This window comes from Macaca thibetana, chromosome 11 (genome assembly GCF_024542745.1).
Source record: "Macaca thibetana thibetana isolate TM-01 chromosome 11, ASM2454274v1, whole genome shotgun sequence".
Lineage (NCBI taxonomy): Eukaryota > Metazoa > Chordata > Mammalia > Primates > Cercopithecidae > Macaca > Macaca thibetana.
In genome coordinates, this window is record NC_065588.1 from 122,780,173 (window position 1) to 122,801,683 (window position 21,511).

Here is a 21,511-nt window from a genome sequence, read left to right on the forward strand (position 1 = left end):
TCAGTTTTCAAGTCCTGGCCAAGAAACCTGGTTCCAGAAACAGGGGCAAACACTAGCTTCAGCCTCTGGTGGACGTGGTCCGATGCTGGGTGGTGATCTCAGGGAACTGACTGGTCTTTTAGGGTAGAAAAGGGGGAACCAGTGGGTCCGGGAAGAGAGAGGATGGAGGATGAGGGACCATGGCAATGTTGAGTCCAGTGTGATGCCTTCTATGTAGAGAGATCCCATCTGTGGGAGGGTCATGGCTGCCCACCTCATGGTGGCTCTGATGGCCAATGGGCAAATGTAGCAGTGATCTCAGAGCAAGTGCAGGCACAGTCAGTGCTCAGGAATGGCAGCCTATGAACTGGCTAAATTTCTCTTAAGATCATCAATTTGTTTGTTGCCCAGCATGCCATCAGCCTGTAGAGTCAGGTACCCCAGATATTAAATCCCTGTTAATTAAGAGGGTCAAGTTATAAGTTCATTCACCAAATACTTGGTAAGCAAGTCTAAAGTAACAGCATATGCAAGAACAAGGAGCACGAATATTATAACCTCTTACAGGCAAATAAACACACAGAAAACATACAAGCAGGTCCTCATTAATATGACCCCAAACGGCTAATGGAGATTCACTTTTATCTAATTATTAAAAGGGTTGTTTTTCAATGTTGGTCAATCTTGTTTGAGTTACCATGGCTACTATATTTGACAGTACGAATCATTTTTTACAAAATTTGATAATTCAAATGTTAATAAACATAGTCTTGTTTCCCTTAATTGATTAGCGCTAAAGAGATTTAGCTGAACTTTGGAGCCCTCCTTGGCATTTTCGTTGTAAAAGACACGTGAGACCCCATAAAGAGGGAATCTGCAGTGTTAATTGATGCTTAGTCATACTCCAGCTTACCAGGCACTTGTCTGCTCCCCCAAAAGATCTTGTTCTCCCTTGTTAACATGGAGTCTTAAGTTAGGTAAAAGGATCACAAGAAATCGTCTACCCCACAGTTAAGATTTGTGTGCCAGGCCAAAGCACAGTGGCTCACGCTTGTAATTCCAGCACTTTGAGAGGTTGAGGTGGGCGGATCACAAGGTCAGGAGTTCGATGACGGGGGTAGTGAAACCCCGTCACTACTAAAAATACAAAAAATTAGCTGGGCATGGTGGTGCATGCCTGTAATCTCAGCTACTTGGGAGGCTGAGGCAGAAGAATCACTTGAACCTGGGAGGTGGAGGTTGCAGTGAGCTGAGGTTGTGCCACTACACTCCAGCCTGGTCAACAGAGCGAGACTGCGTCTCAAAAAAAAAACAAAAGATTTGCGTTCCAGCCTATGTTGATGCAGGAATGAGCCATGTTTTGTCTTGGAGAATAGCTGTTGCATGTTTCATAGTAAAGACAATTTCAGATTCATAGCGTGGCACTAAGGAAGTTTCTAGACAAAAGTGTTTCTCCGCTCTCTGGGATGGATTCAGTTTGCTTCTAATGGCGACAGGAGATACTACCTCGGTAGACCCTTGGTATTCAACCAAGGGTCTCTCTTATCTCTGTCAACTCAGTTGTCCTGCTGGAATGGGTCTAAACTGCTGCCCTGACCACTCAGGGGCGTGGGTCAGAGTTGGCCTGAGATACAGTGACCCCAACCCGCTTTGCCTATGCCTGGACCATGGTTGGGCACAAGCTAGAGTCCTGAACCCTTAGACAGAAGTGAGGTTAGAGCACGGTAAGAATGCCCAGATAAAGGCAGTCTTTCCAGGAAAAAGCCTTTCCTGGGGTGAGGGAGGAGTGACCTTACCCACCTTGCTTCATGTTTGGAAAGCCAGTGTCTCAGAGTCTGATGGTTGAACTTGCCCATATAGCCACTTGGAGAAAGAGCAACAGAGTTGCAGGGACAGAATCAGATACCCTTGGCATCTTCCAGCTACTGAAAAACCCTGGTGCTGCCTGCTGCAGGCTGCCCCTCATGTGGGAAATTAAACATGTATTGTTAACGGTGTTATTGGTGGGGATTCTGCTAATTGTAGTGACACAAAAAGCTACTGTGACACACACACATATACACATGTTTTGGGTTAGAATCTGAATCCTGTCTGTGGTTTTGGGCTTGAGGCCAGGCCTGTCTGGGTTGAAAATAGATAGCAAATGTTAGAAATGGTAAAGCTTTCTGTCCTTAAATGAAATTGTTTTCCTTTTTATAATGGGAAAGATTGAGAAATAACTAAAAACAAAATAAAATGTCTCACTCCGTGTATTAGTCCATTTTTATGCTGCTGATAAAGACTACCTGAGGCTGGGAAGAAAAAGAAGTTTAATTGGATTTACAGCTCCACATGGCTGGGGTAGCCTCAGAATCACAGCGGGAGGTAAAATGCACTTCTTACATGGCAGCAACAAGAGAAAATGAGGAAGATGCAAAAGTGGAAACTCCTGATAAAACCATCAGATCTCATGAGACTTATGCACTACCACGAGAACAGCAAGGGGGAAACTGCTCCCATGACTCAAATTATCTCCCACCAGGTCCCTCCCATGGCATGTGGGAATTATGGGAGCACAATTCAAGATGAGATTTGGGTAGGGACACAGCCAAGCCATATCACTCTGTGATGCTGTGCTCTAACATTTTTTCTAGGACCATCTAAAATCACACTGACATACCCCATGGGGAAGATCCACATTTTGGCAAACACAGTTATAATAACAGTGAACAGAATTGACATTTTTAATAATACCAAGCACATGTGAACTATGTAGGCCAAAACAGAGAGTTTTAGATGGAATTGCTGTTACCTAGCACAAATTAGTTCAATGAAGTTTAAGTCACTATGACACACACACACACACACACACACACACACAGAGAGAGAGAGAGGATTGTGGACTCCTCTGTCGTTTTAGTACCAAATTTAAAGTCAAGGAATCAGTACATTGTTAACCATGACCTTGAATATCTCAGCTTATTTTCAGAAACAAAAGTAATTGTGGCAACAACCACAAGTTAGAATGCCAATGAGAAATATGCCAACACGGCATTTAAAGAATGATGAAATAATGCATATCTTTTAACAAGCATATTTATTACGACTGGGGATTTTCTTGTGGATTTTCATCAGACTAACAGGGTGGTGTCACAGAGAAGCAAGTCCATGCAAACAGCTTAGATTTCCATGCATTATTTTTCCTGAGAAATTAACCTAGATGAATCATGTAGGTTCTAGGGAATTCTGGAAGCTCCTGTTGTTTCCAAGCTTTCTTTCTCACTCTTCCTGAAGATAAAATTGACTAATTTTCAGCATTTTATGCAATGCTCATGACTTTTGTCATATTTGCCATAATGCAGTATTTACCACAGTATAACGTATGATGATATTTATGTTATTTACTTAAAATTATCTTTAAACATGCCTATTTAACTCTGATACACGTATTTTAAAAGGAAATGACAGCTGCACTACAAATGGAAAACCACGATCACTTACTGTAAGTAGAAGACAATTAGAGAATAAATGTAGCACAGGCAAAACATTTTGCTTAGATTCTCTGTCTGCTTACGGCTTTGAGGCTGAATCCTGCTTCCTCTTGGTAAAAAGGAAGGTTAGTAAGTGTCAGATTGATGTTACAGACACAGAAGCAACAACAGACTGAGACTTCCTACTCAAGGTCATCAGAAAAGCCCACTGTGTATCTGAAAGCAACCACTTCATTACTGTGCTCTTACGTGTTATTTAAGTTTCGCTTACATCACACTGAAAACCATCTGGCTTGCCATGTGAAGCTTCAGAAGTACACATCCCCCACTGTGTTTCTGACATTACCAGATGCACATGGGGATGGGCAGCCCCAGCCCCAGGGGAGCTGTCATGAGTGGTTGAAAATACTAATGTCATTTTATTCCCCTCGGCCAAGGCTTGGTCTGGGGATGGGGCATGGGTCCCAGTTCTAGCCACTGAAAGACAAAGAGAGACCCACTGGGAATTCTTGGAAGACTGTTTTTCCCATGATAAAATCAAATGCAATGTACGAAGTCTCATCTTTCACCACATTTAGAGCCACAGTGTAAAGAGCTGATGTCTGGTGCTGTGGTCGGCATCATGTTACCATGAGGTACACACCTTCTAAGTAAACCACTGTGCAGAGGTTAGAGTACAGGAGGACGGAAAGAGCCTGGAACCCTGGTACCATATTTGAGTTTCTGGACCAATGTAGAGTTCATCTCCAGATATCATCTCTCTGTTTTTGTTTGTTTGTTTGTTTGAGACAGGATCTTGCTCTGTCCCCCAGGCTTGAGTGCAGTGGCACAATCTCAGCTCACTGCAACGTCTGCCTCCTGGACTCAAGTGATCCTCCCACCTCAGCCTCCTAAGTAGCTGGGACTACAGGTGTATACCACCATGCCCAGATAATTTTTATATTTTTAGTAGAGACAGGGTTTCACCATGTTGCCCAGGCTGGTCTTGAACTCCTGAGCTCAGGTGATCCACCCACCTCGGCCTCCCAAAGTGCTGGGATTACAGACGTGAGTCACTGTGCCTGGCCACCTCCAGATATCATAATAAATAAATGCCAAGAATCCTTATGTCTCTACTCTTAAAGAACATGGACATGTTTGCTGAGTAGTTGGTCAGCTACTTGCAGCTAAACACATTTAAAGTAATGCACTAGCTATTATCCATGGTTATTACCAATGATTGTCCTGTGATGTATACCACCAGTGTGCTTTTCTTCCGTTAATCAATACGAATTCCAACTATCTTTCTAGAAACTGCTCAAGATTTAATTCCAGGGAACAGAAGCTAGGAAAGAATTTTATGGTTAGAATTCTTAAGGAAGTGACTTTGATAAAATAAAAACTATGCAGCCAACACACACACACACACAAACACACACACACATTTTTTTATATATATATATATATATTTTATATTCATTAATATATATATTTTATTTATACACACATTTTATATATATATATGTATATACCTGGTACCATATATGAGTTTCTGGACCAATGTGGAGTTCACCTGCAGATATCTCTCTATTTTTTTTTTTTTTGGGACAAGATCTTACTCAAATGCAATGTACGAAGCCTTTTCTTTATATTTATTTTAGATAGATAGATAGATAGATAGATAGATAGATAGATAGATAGACGATAGATAGATAGATAGACGATAGATAGATTATATATCCATATAATCTTTAAGCATTAATTTGGATTTGGTCAGGAAAAGAGAGTCTGTACAAGTTTTATAGGAATATAGAAGTTAGATCTTATACAAATATGGATTGAGTAAAGCAGAGGGAGATTTTTAAAGGCTTCAGTGGAGGATTCCAGACAAAGGTGTTGATTTTCAGATCTCCTCCTGCAGCACTAGAGAAGCAGGACCTCAGGAAGAAGCTCCATAAGCTGTCATGAGCACACGTGGAGGCTCCTGGAGAGGACAGTGAAGCCACCCCCCCAGCAGAATGGTGTCCAGGGGTCGATGGCTTCTGCTTCTTTCTGCTTACCAAAGCACTCCTGGGTTTCCCTTAAACCAAGCTCTGACCAGTAGGCTCAGAGGCAAATAGATCAGGGAATGTGCCTCTCAGCCTTAGAAGAAGATGGTGGCACTGAGGTGTCAAGAGGAAATATAGCACCTTGATATATGCACCAAGGGAAGAGGAGGGGGAAATGTTCAAAATTACATTTCATTCATTCATCCATTCAAAAAATACTTAACCTGCTTCATAGCAGTCACTGTCTTGTACTGGATAGAACAAGGTACAAACTAGGTGCAATCTTTGCGATTATTAGGTTTATCGTAGCAGTTCTTGCTGTTATGTCTCACTGCTCTCATTGCAAATGTTGATGGTGGCTTTTACGCCTGTGAAAATAAAAAAGCATGACCTTTTGATAGTTGTTTGCTCTACAGAAGCCTATTTTACTGTGTTTGCATGCAAACTTCAAACTTCTATCCGACCTTAAGCTAATGGGAGCTTGTAAAGAGGTGGAATCGAATGTAAAGTTTGAAAAGACAAGAAAAGAGAAAAGGAAAGGGAAGGGTTGGGGAGGGGAGGGAAAGAGAGGGAAAGGAAGGGAATGGAGGGGAGGGAAGGGGAAGAGGGGGAGAGGAGAGGAGGAGAGGGAAAGGAAGAGAGGGGTGGGAAAGGAAGAGAGGGGAGGGGAGGAGAAGAGAGTGGAGGGGAGGGGAAGAGAGGGGAGGGGAGGAGAAGAGAGGGGAGGGAATGGAAGGGAGGGGAGGGGAGGGGAGGGGAGGGGAAGAGAGGGGAGGGGAGGGGAAGGAGCAACAACAAACATTTGTGTTTATTTCCTGTTAGCTCCATTTCTGGCCTTTGGTCTCTTTCTCAGAAAGCAGGCTTCAGTGGCCTCGGTTTCCTCCCAGAACCTAGAATGTCTCACTAAGGTGACAAGAAGTGCAAGGTAGTTAGCTCTCCTTCAGTGCTTATGAGTTAAAGGTGATAAAATCTGAAGACCGGTTATCACATTTGAATTTTTCTTTTTATTTCAGGAGTCGATTTTCACTGCCAACCAACAAGGTGACCCCCACAAAGCAACCATGTTGAGACAGTTCATTTGCTGCATTTTGATTATTTGCTAAGAGCAAATACCTTTTCTGTTTGGGTTTTGCTTTTAGAAAAAAAATGTGGCATACGGTGGTGGCTTTCCCCCTCACTGAAAGAAAAAAGGTAGTAACTCTACTGGTGCACTCCTCTGAGTTGTGCTAACCAAGAAGAATGCTGAAAGAAAAGGGAAATGAACACCATTTTCAGGCAGCTTCTCCAAGTTTGTTTTGACAGTGTTATAGTTTTCCTTTAGCGACTGTTGAAGCAAATACCTGTATTTATGTTCAGATTAAACTGAGAGAGCAAAGACTGCTAGATCCTGTAATTTCTGGGCTGCAAATGCAGGATAGCTGCAATGAATTTCAGATTCTTAAAGTTTTTTGCTGTAGTGAATTCATGACACAAAGCATTTGGAGGGAAACCTATTAGAGAAGAAACACATCCTAAATGAGAATTACTGAGGACGGCAGGCTCTTGTCATTTAGTGGACTAGTTATAGCACTGTACATGAGCCTGTAATATTTGTTCTCCTACTGTGGTGTGACTGGTAAAATGAAAAGGTATATCAGGGGAGTGCTTGACCGACGTTCTTATTTCTTCCATCTTCTTATATTGCTGGGAGGATTCTACCACTGCAGGGCTGGAAATTAATATCACACTCATTTGATATGAAGAGCAAAAGCAAGGTTATGAGTCAGAGACATTTTGGTCCCAGAACAATAACTCTATTGATTGAGTCAAATGTGTTTAACTCCAACAGCAAGACCTTCCATCTGCGTGAAATAATCTTGTCTGTTCATTGTAAACAGGAGCATCTTCGAAAGCTGAGCTAGAGGCAGAGCAACTGGTAAACCAGATGTCCCAAATTTCTAGGTTTATACATTGTAATTGTTCTAGACTTGTGTGTGGATATTGGTAAAATGACATGGTTAGATATCTCACAGATTTTGTGAGATATGTCCAAAGTTCCCAAGTTAATGTATTACTGAAGTTAGAATTTCACTTATTGCGAGATTGGAATGCCAGCGAGCTACTGAACCATATGTGTGCCTAGGGGCCATTTTGAGACAATTTGCTGAATATTAAAAGTACAACCGATAATGTTTCTCTCCACATCCACAATAGCGCTTAGAGGAAGCATCTGGGATTGAGCCATCTCACATCTGTCTAATCACATTCATTCAAATGTGATGGGCCCAACTGGCCTACGGTCATGGCTGCATATCACCATGGGAGGAAATTAAATCAGAATTTGGCTCAGGAGAGAGATGAAGAGAAAATGCACATAGATAATTGGCTCAGATAACATTCTGTTTCTAGAAGTCACAAAGAGTGGGAATTGGAATGTGTAAATTAAAGAAAAACAGGTAAGGGTTCACATGAAACCCAACCACACACCCTGTAGAGCCTGCTTCTTTTCCACCATTCGATGGGGCCATGCTCGTTTTACTTCACATGTCAGACACTTCTCATTCTCTCTACTGTGCCTGCGAGCAGTTGGAGTTTGAGTTTTTCATCAGTAAGGTTTGCTGTTTATTCAAGAGCTGCTGCTAAAAAAAAAATCAGGTCTAGTGAAGAATATAGAAAAGTGAAATTATGCATATGTTCCTGGGGAATATAATAGATGTTCTCATAGTCTTATAATGTAAAAAAAAAAAAAAAAATGAAGGTAAGACTCCAGCTTCCCCTCTTCTGTCTTTCTGGCCTCATTTTAGGCTAATATTTTCTTTTGCAACCATGTAACAAATTATTACATATGGAAGCTGCAAAACTGAAGGTTCTGTAAAACTTTAAAGCCAGAGAACTTATGACTCCTTCATATAGGGAGAAAGATGGAAGAATATCAGGCTGTTTTTAATATTAGGCACCTGGTATTTTTCAGTCCTTAAGATCAAGTCCACAATGGAAGAAGAACATTCATTTGGTACAAGTTGATGATTGAGTAAGCCCAAGGAGTGATGTCAACACTAGGGTTCACCTGAGAACATGGACACGACTGATGAGGGTTTAGGAGATGCTCATATGAGGTCTTCGTATGTTCCCTGGATCCTAGCTCTGCCTTCCCACCAGAGAGGATGTAATTCAGCCGAGATGTCCCAGAGTCAGCTCTGCTCATATCTGCTCCGCACTGAAGCCAATCATCTGAGAAACCCAAGAGGTGTTTAATGCAGTTACGAAAGTGAGGGATGGAGACCATAAATTCCTTTTCATGTAGCAGAGTATATATGTGATACTCATTCTGTGGTGTTTGGGGCATAAACAAGAGTAGATGAAGGAATGTGAAGGTACTCCAAACCTTGACTTTTATCTCTATAAAAATGGCGTAGGGACGGCACACACCTGATTGTTATGACTGTACTCTTTTCAGATTTACTACCTGCCTTTCTACTGGTTTTTCTGTGCCACAGGTCTTGACTCCTGCAGGCTAAATTTCTCAGCCCCTTCTGCTCACTGATATATGGGAAGGTTTGGCCAAAGGTGGGCAACTGGTGGGGAGAAGGATAAGGGAATTCAGGGGATGGCTGAGCCCATTCTCTACTTTAGACAGTGCTGCTGGCACTGGCTCTGTCTTCTCTGTTTCCATCTCCCATCAGACGGTTCTTCCCTCTATGGGCCTAGTGCTAGCTGGACACCTTCCAGTTGGATTCCCGTTCTGGGGATGTTCCCTCCTCCAGGGATCTAAGTCCTTCCCAATGTCTTCAGCTCCTGGGCTCAGCTAGAGCCATCTTTTCCCATTGTCCCTGTGGTGCTAGGGCTTTCAGTGGTTATTAACGTCTGTGTTGTATCATCTTGCCTGAATTTCAGCTCCCTGTAACCAGTTCCCCAAACAAAATTCTCCCCATTTACCTACCTTCTGTGAGTCTGTTTGCCTGACATGACTGTATTAAGTATACCCGGTGTATTAGTGAGCTTCGGATGATATCACAATGTGCTGTAGACTGGGTGACATAAAAAACAAAGGAATGTATTTCTCATTGCTCTGGAGCTGGGAAGTCCAAGATAAAGGTGCTAGCTGGTTCTATTCCTGCTGAGGGCTCGTTTCCTTGCTTGTAGATGGCCACCTTGTCACTGTCTTCACACATGGTGAAGAGAGACAGAGAGCAAGTTTTCTGCTCTTGCTTCTTATAAGGGCACTAATCTCCTCATCATGGCCCCAACCTCTTGACCTCATCCAAATCTAATTCCCTCCCAAAGGCCCCATCTCCAGATACCATCATGTTGCAGCATAGGATGGTCCACAAACACACGTGGGACTTAGCGCCATCGCTTGACTGAGCATGAGCTCGGGAACTCATGAGGGCTGCATTTCATCACCTCCTCCCCAGACAGTGGTCCCCAGACTCCAGTGATTTGGGTAATCCCACTGTAATTTTTTATCACGCCACTCAAGAGTTTATTTGTAACTGTGAACTTCCTATCCTGTTGTTAATGTTTCATTCCTTAAGTGGACTCAATATTTTTTCTTAAAATTAATTTCCATTTCAATTTTTAGATGTTTTTGAAGTAGAACACAGACAAGTTGCACAGCTTACATTTTACAAATTCCACATACCCAGAACAAGAAACAGAACACTACCATGCACCCCCTCCCCGTCACCAATTCCCCTCCAAGAGTAACAGCTACACTGATTCTTTACTTTCAATCAAATAGAAGAATGAGGAAATGCTATGAAGGGGTTCCTCACCAAGAGGCTGCACAAATAACTACTAATCACATGATATGTTCTCAACCTTCACCAAGGAAATTCAATACACTGTCTCTATACACTCACCACAATGACTAACATGAAAAGACAGATATGCAAAATGCTGGCAACCAAAGTTTCCTTATACTGCTGTACACATACCCTATAGTCAGTAGATCACTTTAGTAAACTCTTTGGAAATATCTATCAATGCTTGCACATATGCATATCCTATGACCCAGCAACTTTACTCCAAGGGACATATACAGCCTAGAAGTACATGCAATTTATGATCTAGCATGCCCACAGTAGCTCTACATGTAAAGAAAAAAAAACAAAAAACAGCATGAACAATAGAATGAATATAATGTAATATATTTACATAATGGAAGAATACACAATAATGAAATTTAAAGATATCCAAGTATACATAATAATGGCAGTATATCATAAATACAATATTCAGTGCAAAAAGCACTCTTGAGAATATATGCTTTTGACTGCATATAAATAAGCATATTTAAAAGGAAATTTTCTACTGCTACTGGAAATGGAAAATCAGAATCAGTTTAAAAAGCAAATCCCCCTCCAAATTATTAAATCCCCCCAAATAATATTAAATCCTACTTATATTTGGTTGCCTACCAAATTTCTTGACCTAAAACCTCTTTGTTAAAAAGATTTTCTAGCATAAGAGAGGTTTAATGAATATACTAGCATTAAAATGAGTCTTTTTTCTTATAGTCACATGAGGTATTGAAAGAGAACTGGAAATGAAATTGCCTAATGAGTCATCAGACAACAACTAAAAATCTTGAACTGTGACAGCCACCAAAACTATGAATAGCTCACATCCCTCCAGTGGTGTGAGTCTGACATTTGATAGAATAAAGTGGGTATGGATGGCTAAGATTCATCATTATTAGTTCCGAGCATAATAGTGATGTGGGTTCAAGGCTCTCTGGTTAATGAATTCATTCCGTTTGAAAAGGCAAATGAGACTTCTTCAAGTAGCAAAGAACAGGCTGTGGCTCCATGCTGTGTGCCCCTTCTCCCACTCCCTGTTCTCTCACTCGCTCGTTCTGAGAGAAGCCAACTGCCATGTTGTGAGCTGCCCTGCAGAGTGGTTCATGGGACTCGAAACTGAAGGATGCCTCCAGGCTCCAGTCAATGAGGAACTAAGGTCTTCAGTCCAACAGCCTGTGAGAAATCGAATGTCCTGAAGCTACTGAGTGCATTTGGAACTGGATCTCCCCCAGTAGAGCTTTCAGATAAACCTGGATCCACAGCCACACCCGCCTGACTGAACCTCATGAGGGCGCTGTAGCCCGTGGCACGCAAGCAAGTCACCTGCATCTGACTACTGACCTGCAGAAACTGTGAGAAGTGAATGCTTGTTGTTTGAAGCTGCTGAAACAAACAAAACCCCAACAAACCAACACAGCAAAAAATATTGCCTTGAATAACTTTTTTTTTTTTTTTTTCTTTTTCTTTAGACGGAGTCTCGCTCTGCCGCCCAGGCTGGAATGCAGTGGTGCGATCTTGGCTCACTGCAAGCTCCGCCTCCCGGGTTTACGCCATTCTCCTGCCTCAGTCTCCCGAGTAGCTGGAACTACAGGCGCCCGCCACCTCGTGCGGCTGACTTTTTTTTTTTTTTTTTTTTTTAAAGTGGAGATGGGGTTTCACCGTGTTAGCCAGGATGGTCTCGATCTCCTGACCTCGTGATCTACCGCTTCGGCCTCCCAAAGTGCTGGGATTACAGGCGTGAGCCAGCGCGCCCTGCCGTCTTGAATAACTTTAATGCAAGCAACTCACATTTTATGTTACCTGTGAGGTTTTTTTTTTTTTTTTTTTTTTTTTTTTTTTTGAGACGGACCTCTCTCTGTCACCAGGCTGGAGTGCAGTGCGCGATCCCGGCTCACTGCAGCCTCTGCTTCCCAGGTTCAAATGATTCTCCTGCCTCAGCCTCCTGAGTATCTGGGACTACGGGTACACACCATCATGTCCAGCTAATTTTTTGTATTTTTAGTAGAGATGGGATTTCATCACCTTGGCCAGGGTGATCTCAATCTCCTGACCTCGTGATCCACCAGCCTTGGCCTCCCAAAGTGCAGGGATTACAGGGGTGAGTCATCATGCCCGGCCTACATTTTTAATTAATTTATTTTTATTTCCAAAGATGAGATCTCTCTGTAAAAAGAAAAACGATATCCAGGAACTTCCAAGATGGTAGCTTGCTTGTGGTTGATAAGATAGTCTTACAGGCTTCAAAATCAGTGTACAGTCAAGGTGTGTCTCCAGAGTTACATCTTCTGTCTCTTTATGTAGCTGCTTTAACCTGGCAGTTTATCACTGAAAAAAAAAAAAAGTGCTTTTAAAGTACTCATATTTCTTCTAAAATGTAAAGTCAATGCTATTGGTTGGAATCCCTTTTTTTTTCTTTCATTGCCCAACGTATTTCTTCTTTTTCTTACTTACCTTTCCCTATGGCTGAATTCTGAGAGTAATTTCTGGACAATTGGGAAAATTGAATTGTAAGTTTTTTTTTTTTTTTAAATAACAGTATTCCACATTCTCCTAATAAAATAGAAGTGATTCCCATAACTGCTTCTTATGATTTATTGATGAGTTCAGGGTAAGTCTTCCTTGAGAGTGTCCTTTTATTTGTTATATTAAGAGTTGATAAGACAGTGAGAAATTTAATAATTTTCAGCTTAAGTAGTGGAGCTAAGAAAGAAGTAACAATTTTTAAATAAAAAATATAATCAGGCACATGTTTTCTTTTTTTTTTTTCCTAGCATGATAATTGCATGTGCTTCAGATATTAAATATCAACTGGTAGATGACTAGGCTTGACTCTACTAATTACAAAGTAAGACATTCCATGGCCCATGCTCCAACCACGGTCAGTGGCTTAGTAGTCAATTAACGAATGAAAGAAGAAATGAGAGCTAAATCATAAATAAAGATGATAATAGCAAGACCTCCACGGAGAAGTCTCTAAACGGGTACCATCCACTGATTCCCGTGATATAGCAGCAGATTCTGTGCCCCAACCTCCACCCTTCTTCCCTGAACCCCCGTCTCCTCCTGCCCATGCAATGGGGTGTCATCCCCTACAGGTGGGAGGAGATGGGGGTTCAGGGAAGAAGCCTGGGGGTGGGGCACAAGAGTTGATTCTCCCTATGGGACTCGCTGGAATAATTGTAAAATTTTATTCTTGTTCTCTTCCTCCTGTTTACACATCCCATCAATTCCTGTTACTTGTTTGCAACAGAAAGGCCAATATCATATCAGGGATTCAGTCTCAACATATTGATTTTAGGTAGACACAAACATCCAGTCCACAAGACACCTTTTTCGGGGAGAATTTTCTAGTTTGGTGACATAAACTCGAAGTCCCCCACCAAAATTCCTATCCCCCTTCTTGCTTAATTTTTTATATTTGTGTTCATACCATGGAAAATATGTTACTTTATTGACTTTTCATTACCTTCTCTGTCTTCTTGAATATAGCTGTAAAATATGAGCTTTATGAACGCTCATGAAGTTAGGATTTTTCATTTGCTTCCTGAAGTCAGGGTTTTTCATTTGCTTTTCTCCTAGCTACACCTGCGTGTCTTGACCAGTGCCTCCCACAGAGGAGGGACTCAAACAGTTGGTGGATGAATTTTACACAACGCTGGGACTCAATCCCTGCTGCTCACTGTTAACCTCAGAAGCCGACCCCTCTCCAGACTTTGGCCAAGAGGCATGTTTTTGGTGTGATGCGCTTTGCAGGAATCACTTGATCCTCCCGAGACATCCTTCCTCTCTCACAGCAAAAGACCTTGGACATATCAGTCATCATTTGGCAACCTGATGCCACATCCAGCAACCTGAAAACTGACCACTTTACAACCAACTATTAATATTGCTGTCCACTTTATGGAGCTGTTAGAGGAAAATGCCTTCAGCAGCAAGATTTCTCAACCTTTGGAGCTCTAGAGTCACAGTTATTCAAGAAACAAGTTCATGACATTTTGCTTGGATGATATTTCATTGATTTCTAGGAAGCAAGATGGTAATGATAAGACCTTTGTGAAATAAACATTCTGAGCATTGGAGGCAAAAGAGAAGACTGCACAGATATAAAAAGGTTGGCATTCATGGGCCGTTAGAAAGGGCTGTTAAATAAAAACTTTGGCTTCTGCCCAGGTGGAGAGTGGAAAGGGCATCGTCAGGGTGAAGACTGAAGATGAGGATATGAAGAGGTCCATCTGATCTTGAGAACCTCAAGGAGTGAAAAGGGTGGAACACAACCCCCAGCTCTCATTTCACTTGGCTCCATAGTCAGCAATAGATCCTCTCACAAGGACTTGGAGTCCCTGAGCAAACTTTCTCATAGGTTGGGTAAAGGAAGTGAAGTGATCAATTACATGGAAAATCAGACATACCTGATAGTGAAGCATTGTTTTAATGTCAAGCATGATTTAATTTGATTTAATGTCAAGCATGATCTAAGACCCCACTGAGGTCATAGATCAATCATTAGCAGCTAATCAATCCTTCTCTGCTTCTGGCCTAAACGATGTATGGCTACTTATTATTTCTTTGAGTTTTTCATTTCCACACTGTGCCTCAGTTTCCTCATTCATAGGATGTGGCAATCCCTATTTCACAAGTTGTGAATATATCAATAAAATCCTTAGAATAGGGTCTGAGACACAGTATGTGCTTAATGAGTCTATACTAGTACTATTGTATCATCTATTATTTAAATGCTATTTTCTTTTCTCTTTTTTGTTCAGATTCTTCACATGCATTCCAATATCTAGTGTTTTCTGACTTTTTAATAATGGCCATTTTGGCTGGGGTAAGGCGGTATCTCATTTTAGTTTTAATTTGCATTTCCCTGATGATTGGTGATGTTCATGTTCGTTGGCCATTTGTATATCCTCTTTTGAGAATTGTCTATTCATGTCATTTGCCTGCTTTTATATGGGATTATTTATTTTCTTCTTGCTTTTTTTGAGTTTGTTGTAGATTCTGGATATTAACCTTCTGTTGGATATATAATTTGCAAATACTGTTGCCCATTCTATGGGTTGTTTGCTCTGGTGATTATTTGCTGTGCAGAATCTTTATAGTTTAGGTCACATTTATTTATTGTTTATTTCGTTGCATTTTCTTTGGGGTCTTAGTTACAAATTCATTGCCTAGGTAGGCCAGTATCCACAAGAGTTTCTTCCTAGGTTTTATTCTAGAATTTCTATGGTTTCAGGTCTTAGATTTAAGTCTTTAATCCATCTTGAGTTGATTTTTCTACATGGCGAGAGATATGGCTATAGTTTCATTCTTCTACATGTAGCTATCCAATTCTCCCAGCAGCGTTTATTGAATAGGTTGTCCTTTCCCCAATTTAGGTTTTTGTACACCTTGTCAAAGATCAGTTAGTTGTTAGTATTTGGACTTCTTGGGGGGTTCTCTATTCTGTTCCATTGGTCTGTGTATCTACTTTTATGTCAGGTTCTTCTTTTACTTGAAAGAAATTTCAGAGGAAAGTGGATTTTTCCCCATGTCTCTTATCCAAAATAGATGAAGAAAAGCTAGACTGAGAGGGCCAATTGTTTCCAGAAAAGAAGTAGAACTTATAATTCTTTGTGAAAATAAAGAGTATCCCTGAATCTTTTGCACACCAATAACAGTGTTTCTTTAGAATGACCAGAATGCTCCACTCAGTTATATTCTTTGCCAGGTTCTTGTAAGCGCTCAAACTGGAGATGCTTGGCCCACAGCTTCTGTGTCTAGAAACCAAGGGACCCCAGACAGCCTCCAGTCCAGCCAGATTCTAGAGCTTTCCAGCTTCACCTGAACACAGGGTTCGTGAAACAGACATTGGGATGGACACACATGTAGGTTGAGGTCCATGTTGGAGGTTTTCTTATTCTTTCTGTTCGTCTAAGCTTAGATGAACCACATAAATGTTTATGTATTTGGGGATAACATATTTTTAAGTAAGTTGTTGGGATCTCATTTGACTCCAGATCAAGTTAAAAATGGTAGTGGATCGCCTTCCCTAGGGTTTGGCAAAATTGGAGTTTATTCTATCTCTATTTTGCAGAATGCCCATTATCTGGGAACATGAGGAATTGTATTATTTGGGACTGATGATTGCATTTCATAGATTGTATTGATAGGTATTAAGTAGAAAATAAGAGTTGCAGAAAGATTAAACCTGTCTTGTGCTAATGAGAATCTTTTGTTTATTCCTTTATGTGTCAATGTGCTGTTCCTCAATAGACAAGACTTGTTTAAAAAGATACAGATAAAAATAAAAGGAGGAAACATCAAACAAGGCTGCCATGACTTTGGGGGCAATTGTAAGATCCACGGCCATCTTTGTTTTAAAGGCTGTATTTAATCTGCCGCAAGGTTCCACAGACAGCTCCTAATTAACACGTTTGAGTTTCTTTCTTATTTTTTTTTTCTTTTTTGAGATGGAGTGTCGCCCTGTCGCCCAGGCTGGAGTGCAGTGGCACGATCTCGGCTCACTGCAAGCTCCGCCTCCCGGGTTCCCGCCATTCTCCTGCCTCAGCCTCCTGAGTAGCTGGGACGACAGGTGCCCGCCACCACACCCGGCTAATTTTTTGTATTTTTAGTAGAGACGGGGTTTCACCGTGGTCTCGATCTCCTGACCTTGTGATCCGCCCGCCTCGGCCTCCCAAAGTGCTGGGATTACAGGCGTGAGCCACCGCGCCCGGCCAACACGTTTGAGTTTCTACCTTGCAATTTGCTTTATCATATCCTGTTCTTTCCTTTTATCTTTCCACATTTGTATATGCAGCATCTCCTACATGTCAAGGATGGTACTAGATGCTGAGAACACAGTGGTGAATTCAGCATGGTTCCCGTCCTTATGGAGAAGCAGACACCATCAGGGCTCAAAGAAAATGCAATGATTAATACTCTAATATCATCTCCTATGAGACAAGCAATTTTCTGAGTATTTTGTGTATGTTAACTCATTTAATCCTCAAAATAATTCTACAATAGGTACTGATATGATCTGCCCCTTTGTATAAATGAGAAAAGGAAGTCACGGAAGGGATTAGTAACTCACCCAAAATCCTTCAGCTGGTAAGGCTTAGGAAGTGATCAGTGGTATGAAGATCAAAGCAGTGTGGGGTGATAAGGAACTGAGGATAAGAAGAGTTTTCTTACAGAGCGGACTTTAAATCAATGATATTGGAAGGTAGATCTGTAAGAAATGAGAGAAAAATAAGCAAATCTGGCAATAGACTGTTTGAGGCCATTACAGGAAGAGAAAGAGGCTAGAGGAGAGGAGGGCAGTGGACAGGTAAAGGAGTGGTGGAGGGTGAGGCAGGAAGTGTGGTTGGTGCAGGTCAGTATGGTCCTAAAAGCCTCCTTAGAATTTTGGTCTGAGTGTGAGAAAAGGCAAAGGAGGTTTCTGAGCAGTGAGAAGGTGTGAGGCGATTCCTGCTTCCCAGGCCTCTCTAGCTACTTTGGGAAGCAGCTGCATGGAGAAGGAGGAGCAAGAGGAGGCTGTACTGTCCCCAGGATAGAGATGAGGACAGGGCACCACGACAGTGTTAGAGAAGTGAGGAGTTGTGGCTGGGTTCTGGGTGTGGTTTGAACGTGGGGAAGCAAAAAATATTTGGGGAGGAATATTCCTGCCAGGATTGTGCAAAGAAGAATGCACCTTAGGAATCTATGAAACACATTTCACTTGTTTATGTAGCTACCTGGCTAGTCATGTCCCCCGATTCTGTGCTGCACAATTGGATGACAGATGCAGCCATTTATTGAGAAGAGAATGTTTGTAGGAAGAAATAAATTTGGGGAAGGGAAAACTAAGTGCATGAAAATTGCCTAAGTGGTAGTGGCAAAGTTCAATTTTAACTTGATTCATTTTCAGAAGGACCAGGGAAATCTAAACAGCAGAACCTTAGTACAAAAAAAACCAGAAAGGATAATAACATCAATACTAGTTCACCCCTACAAGGTGCTTAAATGTGACAGGCGTAGGTAGAAAGACTTGACATGCATTAGCTCCCTTCATTCTCACAGCCAACACCATCGTCCTCATTTAACAGATGGCAGAGGTAAGGCACTGGCTGAAGGTGCTGTTTGAGATTAGTCACAGGGAGAAGGTGGAGGCACGATGTGCACCCAGGCAATGTGGGAAGACAATGTATTATTATTATTATTACTTGTCAACCTGTCAATTTTTCTCAAAGGTTTATTGACTTAAATTAAACATCCAAAAGCTTCATTTCTTGGCGAAACAAATCTTTTCATGTTAGACATGCCAAGGTATAGTTGATCTCAGAGTATAGTGATTGATGGGGAATTCTGCATGAATCATCATTTTGAACTAATTCTACTTAATTGAATTTACAGCATAATGTAGGTTGCTAACTCATTTGACATGAGCCCAAGTAAGGTAGTTTCCATTGTTCCTAGGAAAAAAGTACCCTGCTATTTAAAAATTTAAAAATCTGTGTAAGTTTTAACTGTATAGTATTACCCAAATATACATATATTTGGAAATTCTAAACTCCCCCTGATTTCTCAATTTTGTCTTTAAACTTAATTGATTTTTCTCCCAAAACTCCAGAAGCTGACTCAGAGGTAACCACTGCTGTTAGGACTTATTTTAAGGCAAAAGCTGATGAATTCAAACTCTTTTAAAATCCTCCCTTAGGCAAAGTTCTGAACTCTCATGACTCATTTTACTGACTTTTCCTTCAAATTTTAATTCAAATTTGGTGATATAGAGGAAGTGTTGTTGTGTATTTTTTCAGCCACCTTTCCACTGAGCCTTTGTGAGCACTATTATGTAGGACAAAGTCTTGATTCTCGTTTTCTCCTGAAGAAAGGAGTCTGATACTTTTAAAAGAATCCATCTCTTGAATTGCATTCTCCACTGTCTCCAGTAGGAAGATGTATTTATGTTAATTCCACAAATGATTCAGGGATTTTTCATAGCCCTGGCCTTAGTTAAATGATCAGAGGTAGAAACTCTAAGGAAAGCTGCTATTTCACTATTTAACTTTTTATTATCCATGTGTCCAAATCTCCAAGGCATTTTGGTAAATAATTTTGCACCATTTTCCCCCATAAACAATAGGATTTTTTTTCCCCCCATGCCTGTCTCTCTGGTCTATGGACTATGGAATATACAGAAATTTCTCTGAAATAAAGGCATCTTGGGGACAATTTTGGGAGGGAAGGTAGACCATGAGAAGAAAAAAGAACATTAAAGGCCGGGCGCGGTGGCTCAAGCCTGTAATCCCAGCACTTTGGGAGGCCGAGGCGGGCGGATCACGAGGTCAGGAGATCGAGACCATCCTGGCTAACACGGTGAAACCCCGTCTCCACTAAAAATACAAAAAAATTAGCCGGGCGTGGTGGCGGCGCCTGTAGTCCCAGCTACTCGGGAGGCTGAGGCAGGAGAATGGCGGGAACCCGGGAGGCGGAGCTTGCAGTGAGCCGAGATGGCGCCACTGCACTCCAGCCTGGGCGATAGAGCAAGACTCCGCCTCAAAAAAAAAAAAAAAAAAAAAAAAAAAAAAAAAAAAAAAAAAGAACATTAAAAGATACTCCCAAGTCACTGAAATGTACTTGCTGAGATCAGGGAAGTATTTTAGATATCTTCACTTTTTACCGAATCCTTGGCCCATTATTGGTTCTTAAGGGACATGGATGCAGCTGGAAACCATCATTCTTAGCAATCTATCACAAGAACAGAAAACCAAACACCGCATGTTCTCACTCATAGGTGGGAACTGAACAATGAGATCACTTGGACTCAGGAAGGGGAACATCACACACAGGGGCCTGTCATGGGGAGGGGGGAGGGGGGAGGGATTGCATTGGGAGTTATACCTGATGTAAATGACGAGTTGATGGGTGCAGCACACCAACATGGCACAAGTATACATATGTAACAAACCTGCACGTTATGCACATGTACCCTACAACTTAAAGTATAATAATAATAAATAAATTAAAAAATATATAAATAAAAAAATAAAAATTAAAAAAAAAAAAAAAAAAAAAACAAAGGAAGAATGAAGGAAACCTTCCTTTAAATGCTTCTTGACTTTTTCCCCAGAGGCTCATACAAACAGAGCTGCCTGTGCCAATGCTGCTCTGGGATTTAAATGTATGAAGATATTTTAAAATATTTTCATGTTCAAAGAAAAAATGTCTGAGCTAGAAAAAAAGATTAACTGTATGTCAGGCACTATCTTGGGTGCTCTACATATTTTATGCATTGAATCAACCCAATCGTCTTTGGTTTTACCATTTTATAGATGATGACACTAAGGTTTAGAGAAGGTAAGTGAGTTACCCTGGGTCACAGGGCATGTTAGTGATGAGGTCAGGGTTTATACCCAAACCTTCTAAATTCAGATTTAGAGATCTTTCTCATGAGGCTGTCTTAAAGCTGGCTATCTCATTGAACAAATTCAAAATATTGCCACTTCCCTATCCACCCAAGCACAAAGATCAGTGAGTAGAAGATTAGAGGTAAACAGAGGCCATTGTTTTCTCAATTGCAAAGGGTCCCAGCCTTGAAAACATCATTAACAATTATACATGTGACATTTAAAAAATTTTTTTCAACCTCTTAAGGATATTCCCTTTGGTTCCTAAAATGCAGTTAGAAATTAGTTTCTGGATTAGTATCTTTGATTCCTAAAATGCATTTAGAAATTAGTATCTGGATGGCCTTAAAGAGAACAATTGAAGTAGAAATTTCATCCACAGGAAAGATCAACAATGAAGATATAACAGCAAGCTTTCCTGGGGCCTGGAGGGAAGCAACACTCGGCGCTCACTTTTCTTGTATTCATGGGAAGAATGTATTTGAGATTCATACATATTTATATCAAGTAACATATTAGAGTAAATGTCAGTTTTTCACTATCTCTTTCTTTTTAACTTAACATGCAGAAAACTAAATGACCCATAAAGAAAAAGAAATGACTTTTTTTATGCAAACATTTTAAAATCTAATAGAGCAGGTTATAAAGTGAGTTTGGTGCATTTTCTTAACAGAGGTTATACAAGGTTTTATAAAGGTTTTGGTTGGTGTAGAGTGTTCAACATTTTATTCTTTTGCATTTAGAAATGTATTCATTGGGTGACTCATACTTCATAGCACTGTCATCTTCATAAATGTTTGCTGTACTAGGGTAAAGACTGAACACTAATAGATTTCTAAACCTATAAAGACTGTAACTGAGGAACAATCAGGACTATTCTTCCA

The 21,511-nt window shown here is 41.0% G+C and overlaps 2 long non-coding RNA genes across 2 annotated transcripts in view; both read left to right on the top strand.

Moving 5' to 3' along the window:
- LOC126930129 (uncharacterized) overlaps positions 1 to 21,511 on the top strand; it is a 204,689-nt gene that overhangs the window by 161,193 nt on the left and 21,985 nt on the right. The gene's annotated exons all lie outside the window — the stretch shown is intronic.
- Positions 7,748 to 9,395, top strand: LOC126930130 (uncharacterized). The gene is made up of 2 exons (XR_007717460.1): positions 7,748 to 7,911; positions 8,427 to 9,395. It is a non-coding gene; the product is annotated as an uncharacterized LOC126930130 (long non-coding RNA).